Source organism: Brachyhypopomus gauderio, chromosome 1 (genome assembly GCF_052324685.1).
Source record: "Brachyhypopomus gauderio isolate BG-103 chromosome 1, BGAUD_0.2, whole genome shotgun sequence".
Taxonomy (NCBI): Eukaryota; Metazoa; Chordata; class Actinopteri; order Gymnotiformes; family Hypopomidae; genus Brachyhypopomus; species Brachyhypopomus gauderio.
Window position 1 is genome coordinate 49,567,717 of NC_135211.1, and position 9,923 is coordinate 49,577,639.

Genomic DNA, 9,923 nt, shown 5'->3' on the forward strand with positions numbered 1-9,923 from the left:
TTTTGAATGTTTCATTTTCAATGTATGTGTTGTGGCTAGGACCATTTAAACATTAGGTTGTGTCTATATCGGGGAGGCTCTAGGACCCAGAGGACACCACTGATAGTGACAGCAGTCATTTAGAGTAGCCGTAGTATTAGTGTGGAGTAGCGAACGTCTGAAAACTCACCTTATCCGCTTGTTAAGTGTGACGACAAGTGTGACGACACGCGTGACGTTTCAGCCGCTTCCGGGTCCAAACAAACAAGGATGGCGGAGCCTGTAAACCTGTTTACGATAACTTCGTTCTTTAGTGAGGCACCATTGAGGGTTAAAAAAGGTCTAAACTCTTTCAACTCCAATAGAGTACTAAGTGTATCTGTTCTCCCAGGTGGTATATTTAGGGGTAGAGTCCAGGCGTCCATGAAAAAGACGATTTACGAGGTTGAGGTGAGTTGAGGTGAATTGAGGTTGAGGTGTGGTGACTGAAGTGAGTATGGGTCAAATAACGTTTAATACAGGTACACGTTGAGGGTCAGGCAGTGAGGTACAGCAGCTGCGTTTGCCCAATCGGTAAAGACAAGTGCCATCATATGGCAGCCTTGTTGATTTGGGTGGAGAAAAACGTGTCCCGCACCGATGTAGAATGCGTGTGGAAAAGGGCGAAGACACCGAAAACGGACGAAATTGCAGCCAAGAGAGTATCTGAGATGGCCCCATCCACATCACGAGGTTAGTAAATAATTTGCAATTGATGTCAATGTTGCATGGTTTATTAGCTTAACGCTATGCAGTTTTAAGCTGCGGTTTCCAAACCTGGAAATCTTACCCCCCTTCCTTATTCAAAACACTGCTTGGCCAGTACAACCTCAAAGAAGGATCTAAAGTAAGTTGTGGGTCTTCATGAATATTTCAACTTAAGTTATGTGTATCTAAGAGTAAGTGACTGTGTTTTTATTAAAGGCATGTGATTGGGGAATCCTACATGAGTCGCGGGCAAAGCAGCAGTACACAGCGGACGCTGGTGTGGTGATCCAGGAGAGGGGATTGTTCCTGTCTGACAGTGGTCTACTTGGTGGATCTCCAGATGGGACAGTGTCTGATGACTGCATCATTGAGGTGAAATGCCCATGGTCCGCCAGAACTAAGACTGTCCAGCAGGCAGCAGAGAGTAAGAGAGACTTTTTTCTAGAGCTGGATGAAGAGACAAGTTCCCTCAAACTAAAACAAACTCACCACTATTGGCATCAGATCCAAGGCAACCTACATCTGAATGTACATTTACCTGAATGTAAAAAAGACAAACATTTTAATCTGGTTTTACTTTTTTAATAAAGGTTTTCTGCAAAGTTGTGTAAATCATTCTTCAGTCACAATAATTGTAAACATGTTTTAATTTGCCACTGTCCTGCTAACTGATTTACATACATCAGATATTTCATTGAATTTCACGGAGAATTGGGGTTTGCAAATTTGTAAGACACACATACTTTCAGTATCTTGTTAACATTTTTCCTGTACTGGTAAGGGATGTGGTCCAAAATGCAAAACAGTTTCAGCCTCTGAATAGACCGCTCCACATGTATCCTTGCACAGGAGATAAGTCTGTTATTGTTTACTTCCTCCTGTGTAAACTGTCCGTTGAGCAAGAAAGACGGGGTGTTAAGAAGAACTCCCTCTGGCAAAATGTCCCGAATTGTGAAGCCCTTGTCTGCAATAACCAGATCACCTGCTTGTAGATGTTGGAGAAGTCCACTGTCAGCTGTTATTGACTTGTCTGAGGCGCTCCCACCGTACAGGTTACTGGCAAAAGTAATCACACCATTGGGAGCCACACCAATTAGAGCCTTTAGCGTGGTCCGTCCTTTGTAGTGGCTGTACAAATGACACTGTGTGTCAAGCCTCTCTGTGTTGGAGACAGCAACCTCTGTGCAGTCAAGGACTATTCTACAGTTAGGAAAAGGTCGGAAGCAGTCTGGCAGCGAAGTCTGATTCTTGGCCGTGGAGGGGATGTTTTCAAGTAGACCGACATACAAAATATCATACAGAGCACAGATGATGGTGGTAAAGATGTTAGTTACAGTTGCTGTGCTACAATTAAACCTTGTTGCAAGGTCTACATGGCCACAATTCAATTTAAGCTTCATCAAAGTAAGGAGTAACTGATCAATAAGGGGCATAATTTGGACAGTCCAATCAGAATGATACTGTAGCTCAAATCTAGAAAGAAGTGCTTCCAAAAAAAATACTGTGGCAGCATCAGGTAATCCAGTGTAGTATTGGACTTTGTTAGGATGGGAGGAAATCTGACTGAAAGAAAAGGTTTGCTTTTGTTTCTCCAACTGTTCTTTCAATTTTTTGTTCTCTTCTCTAAGCATGTCATTCTCAACCTCAAGCATGACAAGACTTGGTTGGGATGTAGTAGGGGTTTGTGGGGTTGCCATGTCAGCTGTGTGTCCTGTGTCTGTTGCATCATCACTGGAAGGGACAATCTGCTTCTTCTGCTTAGGGGGATTGCTGGGGGTGGTCAGGAAAATGAAAAGCCTTTCCCTGGTTCCAAGCGAATCGCGAAGGTCCAGCAGCTTTGCCATTGGGAAAGTGCCAACTACACACCCTGGAGTTGCAGTTTGGGGTGAAGTTTTCACGTCTGTAAAAGAAGAAAAAATTATCATTAATCATTAGTCACAGCTTACTTGGGTTCCTCTAACAAAGTGCTAAAGAAATAAGGACCTTATAAAATTGTGTGTGTATATATATATATATATATATATATATATATATATATATATATATATATATATATATATATATATATATATATATTGCAATAAAATGTGAGAATTATGTATGGTAAGTGTACGGCAGTAATAAACTAATGGAAACGGGCTAAGCAGTAATGTATATGCATACTGAAAAAGGTAAATATAGGATGCAACAGTAGCATCAGCGGTATTTTTACGGACACTCCTGATCAGCTAACCGTTGTGTGTGTATCCATACAATATATCAAGGATATCCAAAAAGATATCCTGGTGTTGCCTTTTACGAGCTAGCTAATCTAGCTAGTGTTAGCGCCACTAGCTAAGTTAACCAGAGCTATCTTTACTTTAGTTTTACTTTAGCTGGACAACAAATAAAACAAAACAAGAACTAAAATATCTGTATGTGGCAAGAAACATTGTATTAAACCCATAGCTAGAATATCAAGCAATCCAAAAAGGGGCAAGTTGGCTTTTTTTTCTCTGTGGGGTTAGCTAGCTAGCATTAGCGCCCACGGAGGCACTGTCAAGATTTTTTTTAGAAATAGAACTTACCTTATCAACTGCACCCATTTTCTTCTCTCTTTCTCATTGCAAGGAAAGCGGTAGAAAGACAAAAGGGTCGTTGTTTTAGACTCGGATCTGTTAAAACAGCAGGGCACACAGCACTGCGGCATATTAAGGGACTCAATGCAGCGAGTGTTTGGACCCGGACGTGACGTTTCGCAAAGATGATGCGTCACAGCTTAACAACCCCATAGAGAATGGGAATCTACGTCACGATGCATTGCATGCTGGGTAGTTGCCGCCATATTTTAGGACACGGATCCAAGAATAAATGAACCGTGTAAATAGTAAACGCGATTTTGCTTATCGCGACAAGTTAAATACAGAATCAATATATGTATTATTATAGAGAATGGGAATGTGACGTCAGCAGACACGAAAGACGCAATGCATTGTAGACACAATTGTATTTTTTTGTAGGTTTTGCACTCTCAGCACCTCAGGGAACGTCCGCTCAAACCATGGGTGATCATCAGTTCTATAGTCCCTGACATAAGTTCTGTGTTCATTAAATGATCAATATTTCTGCAGTAAAGCAAATTTATTTGCGTAAATTAAATCTCATTTGGGAGGGTTTCAGCTTTCATATGAGTCATTTCTAAAACCAGGTTATAATTTTTTTTTCCACAACATGGATAAGCGACAGAACTTGTGTCAGGGACTGTAGTGGTCAGGTGGACTGCGCACACTGCACCTGCATGGCTGGTGTCACAGAGTCCTGTACACATATTGGGGCTCTGCTGTTTAAGATTGATGCAGCAGTGCGGATACGGGTGACCAAAACGGTCACTGATGTTCCAGCCTACTGGATGATGCCTACCAGAGGTGGGGACTCGAGTCACATGACTTGGACTCGAGTCAGACTCGAGTCATTAATATTAAGACTTTTGACTTGACTTGAAAAAATATTCAGAGACTTGGACTTGACTTGGACTTTTACACCAATAATTTGGGACTTGAATTGGACTTGAACCTGTTTACTTGCAAAGACTTGATTTTTTTTTTACCCCAAATCTAAATTTTAAAACGCATATTAATATTTATAAAGTGCGCCCCATTAATTTCATTTCCGTCCTTCTGACGCAGACCAGTCCTCTGCTTTTCCACACTCTGTACGTGTGTGTGTGCATGAGCTGCAGCACAACCAATCAAATGGGGGTTGGCGAACGTAAATTTTTACCGGGCGGGGTGTAAAATGGACACAAATTAAGTATTATATCGCGATCGATCGATCGCCAGTGGTTGGTGCCAGAGCGAACTAGTAACTCATTGAATCATAGATGTGGATCAGAGGTAAATAAACTAGATTTTTTTCCGGCGTGAGAAATCGGATGTGTGGCGTGAGAGCGTGTGAAGACGGTCAAATGCGTGTGTCTCACGCTCAATGCGTGAGAGTTGGCAACCCTGGGTTCTGTATCTGAACTCGGGGAAGAGAGCCTCTCTCTGTCACCATCATAATATCCAGTTCTATCTCAGCATGGATTGTGTATTTGAAGACATCTACGTCGAGAAAAAAATATATTGACAAAAGTGGAGTGAGTTTTCAGCTATGGGGACATCATTCATCGTGCACAAATGACATACAGACTTTTGGCCAGCAAATGCAATGCAGAATAGTTTACTGAAATGTCTAAAGTTGCAGATTCCTGTTAATTGTTCAGTTCTTATATTTGTTTGTCTTGTGTCACTCACACATTTTCTCCAAGAAACCAGATAAGAGAACAGAGGGAAAATGCTGTTATGGTTCTTTGTATTGTACTGTGAAAATATCAGCACTTTTTATTTGAACATGGAGTTCTACTTATGACTTTTTCACAGAATATTTATTTATGGAAAATTGTAGTTTAAAGTATGAATATTTTTGCAGCTAAGTTGAACAAATTGAACTGTGCAATAAAGAGGTGTAATTTTAATTTTTTTTTATACTTCGTGTTTTCAGTTGCACATGTTTTATCAAGATTTGAGGAGAATACAGATTTAAAAAAGAACGCATGTCTGTTATTTACATTTAAAATATACCTGCAACATTGTTAAAAAAAAAAGACTCGAAAGGACTTGAAATTCCAAGTTTCAGACTTGGGACTTGACTTGACTATTGCCTGTCTTGACTCAAGACTTGACTTGACTTGAGTGTCTTTGCTTGAGACTTGACTCGGGACTTGAGGTATAAAGACTTGGACTTACTTGAGACTTGCAAAACACTGACTTGGTCCCACCTCTGATGCCTACTAATGTTGACAAGGTTCAAGCAGAGGTGGCTCACAAGATTGACTTCTCCACTGGTGCAGGTAAGAGGAAGGCACTTGACAAGTGCATCAGAGGAGAGAAAATTAAGCCGGGTATACATACTCGTGTCGGTTCCAGAAATGTGTGAGCATAAACCCACACTCTCTGATTTGTCTCCCTTGCCTCAGCGTTTATACACTCATAGCAAAGCTGTTTGTGTTTCTGGGATGGAGGACTACTACCATCATTATGCAGACCCTGTTAAGCCAGTGGTAGTGAGGAAGTCATTATTGCATCTTCATGACCACGTAAAGGATGGATGTGAATTGTCTGTTCTGCAGCAGCACTGTGAGAATCTTACACATCTGGTAGTGTTAGTGTTATGGTTAGCGCTAACAGAGGATCAGGCAGCGGCAGTGCAAGTTCAGACCAAACAGCAGCATCGATCAGTTTCAGCAGGAAGACTGAAATAACATACTCCATTTTTTGTTTCCCTCCCCCGTCGTGAGAACGATTGTGGCACTTGAAAACACAGCAAGCATTCACCATATTATCATAATTCGTAACTCTAAATTTGAAAACTGCCTCGTAGTTAACCAGTCACTACTGTAGCTTCTGTGTCCTAAACTCCAGTAATGCATTGCGTCTTTCGTGTCTGCTGATGTCACATTCCCATGCTCTATTCTGGGTTAGTGTAAACTTCCTGGTCGACGTTTGACTGTTTTAGTAGTAAGTGAACTACTAAACAATATAATATTGGTTGATACTACATGAGAAGTTTCTCTTTGTTGCAGGCTTTAAACATTGAATGAGTAATTCAGTCAGTAACCTTATATGCTAAAACTTAAATCAGCCGTCTTCAACCTTCACAATGAAACTGGCTAGATGTGTATTCATCAAATAATTTCGGAGATACAGAAACACTGGTTCATTCTTTACAATGCATCTTCACCTCCTGGACTTCGCCACGTGTAATGTGTCATTGGTGTTTGTGTGTCTTTGCCCATTAGGTCATCATCTGTTGCCCTTCACCCCAGGGTGATTCCTTGTTACCTAGTGTATTTAAGTCCTTTTTTAATTTTTTTGGTGTTTTACCCTGTGTATACTGTGCCTTACTCGTGGTGGATTGACTCAGTGGTGGACTTAGCAATTTGGGGCCTCAAGGCGACTTGCGAGAAATAAGTCAGCTAATCAGGGGCCCCTACAGTGGGCTGCAGTGGGAGGGGCCCAAGGCAGTTGCCTAGCCACGCCTCTATGCAAAGACCGGCTCTGGATTGACTGACCTGTCATGCTTTATGTGTTTAATGTTTGTCAAATGTCAAATGTGAAGTTTGTCAACAATCATTCACCGTTTCCCTTCGTGTTTTGGTTTCAGTTTGTAACATATTGAATAAATGTCTGTGTGTAAAGAAGAATCACGTTGACATCCAGCCTCTGCCACTTCACAACTTTACATGAATGTCAACCACTGAGGAACACCACAAGAGGAAGGAGAAAAGGGAACTGACAAAGCCACCTCAACCCAGTCCGCGTGGTGGAACCCTTTATGCTAGTGAGTGCACGTTGTCCCTGACTGAAGGACCAGGGATCCCCTGGGAAGTTTTAAGAGGGGCCTGATGATCTGGGGTGGAGCCTGGTGATTCAGAGTGGGACCTGGTGATTCAGAGTGGGGCCTGGTGATCCAGGGTGGGGCTGTGCAGGATCTTACCTGCTCTCCTTGTATTGCTACAGAGACAGCGTTGAAGAGGGTCATGGCTATGGTGAAGAGTCTGATGACCTCTACAGCTCAGGTTCAGACGTGGAGTCTGATTACTCAACGGACTCCCACAAGGACCTCGAGGAGACCCACTGTGAGGGTTCTCATCCGACCGTTGAATACAGGGTCAGAGCAGGGACGTCCTGTACGGTGGTGTCTCCAGCGCCCAAGCCATGGAAGAACACCTCACCTTGTGCACTTAACTCCAGAGCCCATGTGCCCTCCACTGGGAGAGCAGATGCATGAACAGAGCCTGAGCCCAAGGCGGGCGCTTCGTCTGGCGTGCGCCCCAGGCAGAGGTGCCCTCACCACCTGGGTCAACAAAGACTCACCTCCACATCCTGCCTCCACCTCTCATAACCTCACACCTACAATCACCTTTAGTTCTCCTAATAAAAAAGACCATGCTCTTTCAAAATCATGTCATATTATACATTAAAATGTATAGGTAGTCCTAGCTGTATTTGTGTCTCCGTTTGAATGTTTATTTTATTTTTATCTGCTGAGGGAGCCTTATCTGTTGTTGCGTATTTTTGTTAGAGCAGCAGCATTTGATACATGCACATTACTGTTGTTCAGCTGAGCAAAGGGGGAGTAAAGAGTGTTACGGTGGGTCAGCCTGGAAGCCACCAGAGGGCGCATGCGTGCTGACTCACAGACACACACGCCAACTTCAACCAGACACATGCCCTCAGGCACCAAACCACTCCGCGGTCCCAATCACCTCATTATTGACACCTGTTCCCTATTTCACTCACAGCACTTAAGCCCACAGATCTTGCAGGTCAGGGCTGCACATTGTTGAGCCTTTGCCTCACATCTCAAGACAATATTAAGCATTTTCAGAAAATTGGAAGTTTTATTTGGCTGAGACCAGCGACAACACGTTTTATTTATGACCAGCAGTGGGCAGACATGAGCCCTCATTTGGAACCAGAACTCTTATACATTATGAGTGCAACAGGTCAATGATTCTAATGCTCTCTCAATGATTATACAGCCCATTGCAGCTGCTTCAGTACACTTGTGTACAGTATTCACTGGCCACACCCATTACTGTCCTCACATGTACTATCACTGGCTACACCCCTCACTTTGCACATGTGTGTACTTTAAAAAAAAAGGGAAGAGATTTAAAGAAACCATGTATTTTAATACTGCTATACACCTGTGTACTAATCACTGGCCATACACCTCTTTGTGCACACCTGTGGACTAGTATCACTCCCTGTAACGTCCGGGGTGTCAGTGTGCGATGAGGCAGACGCATGTGCTGAGTAGAGGGAGGTTTATTAAGGGCAGATCCATAATCAGAGTCGGGGTCACGATCCAGGGTCGACAAGCCAAGACGGATATCCATATCAGAACAAACAAGAGGGAAATGAAGCAAACAGCAATGATTACAGACTACAAATATAAACTAACAAACAGGGATTAAACAGAAGCAAAATCCCTCATTTCCTCCATGATTAATAAAGTATATTGTATTCTATTCTAAAATACAGACAGGGATCCACAGAGTCCAGAATCACACAAAGAATGATTCACAGTTTACAGATCACAGAGATACATCATAACAGCAACAATCAATACAGTATCCAGCCCTGAACAAGGAAGGAACAGAGCTTAAATAGGGCAGACTAACAAGGGGATCAGACTGGGAACAGGTGGGCATAATATCAGAGGGCGGAGTCACAGATCACAAGGAGGGACTGACAGGAACAGAAAAACATGGGGAAAGAAACAAGGAAGTGCTAGGAATAGCTGGAAGGAGCTAAAAGGAACCAAACAACAGTGACAAGAGGGGGTGGGAGATGCGTGACACTGTTTACAATCCCTTTTCACAAACACCTTAGTGCAATGTCTATTGTATAGCTGAGTTCCTGATGTTGTTTTTCGAGCTGTAGTTATCACTCCTGTGGACCTTGTTTTGACCTGTTTGGTTGATCCTGCATTAACATATTGTCTGCTGCTCCTGATCGATCTGGTTACTCTGCCTGTCTGATGATGATTTTTCAGATCCTGGTTGTTTCTTTCTGTTAAAACTATTTTGCCTGACTAATATTTTGTATTTTATATATTGGGCTTGCTGCACATTACAACTGTGGTGGTGCACATTACAACTTGATGTTTTGCCTGCACATACTTGCACTAATGGTTTAAGTCCTCACACAGAAATTTCACTTCAGAGGGTTGACTAAAATACATAATAATTATATGAGTCATTTTCATTAAAGGACAGATGGGAATCCATATGCATTTTTACATTTATTCTTCCAAAATAATAACACTGCCAGAATGAACACCAAACATTAATTCTAATTCAGGTTCATCTAAAAATACTCTTTTCACAGATCCAACCAAACTGGTCACTACAGTGAAAATCAGACCAGTTTTTTACACTGTCCGAGCCATGGCCTGTAATGACACAAAGTTCATTTAGTCTGTTGGGTTCCCCAGTTTTCCAGTAGCTGAATCTACAAAACACAATTTGCTCAAATTTGGTTCAGTTTTTTTTTTTCAAAACGTTATTGCTGTGTAATGCAATATCTTTCTGTGAGCATAAAACTTTCCAACTGAATTTTTCCTTTCTGTTTGAAGAAGACCTTGTTGATGTCACGTCTGGCTCCACCCCC

The 9,923-nt window shown here is 42.2% G+C and overlaps 1 pseudogene across 1 annotated transcript; it reads right to left on the reverse strand.

Annotated features, from left to right (window-relative positions):
- Positions 1-1,292: 1,292 nt before the first annotated feature.
- On the reverse strand, positions 1,293-3,478 carry LOC143523726 (uncharacterized; annotated as a pseudogene). The gene is made up of 2 exons (XR_013133467.1): positions 3,294-3,478; positions 1,293-2,626 (listed from the first exon to the last, which is right to left on the reverse strand). The product of XR_013133467.1 is annotated as an uncharacterized LOC143523726 (transcript).
- Between the last annotated feature and the right edge of the window lie 6,445 nt (positions 3,479-9,923).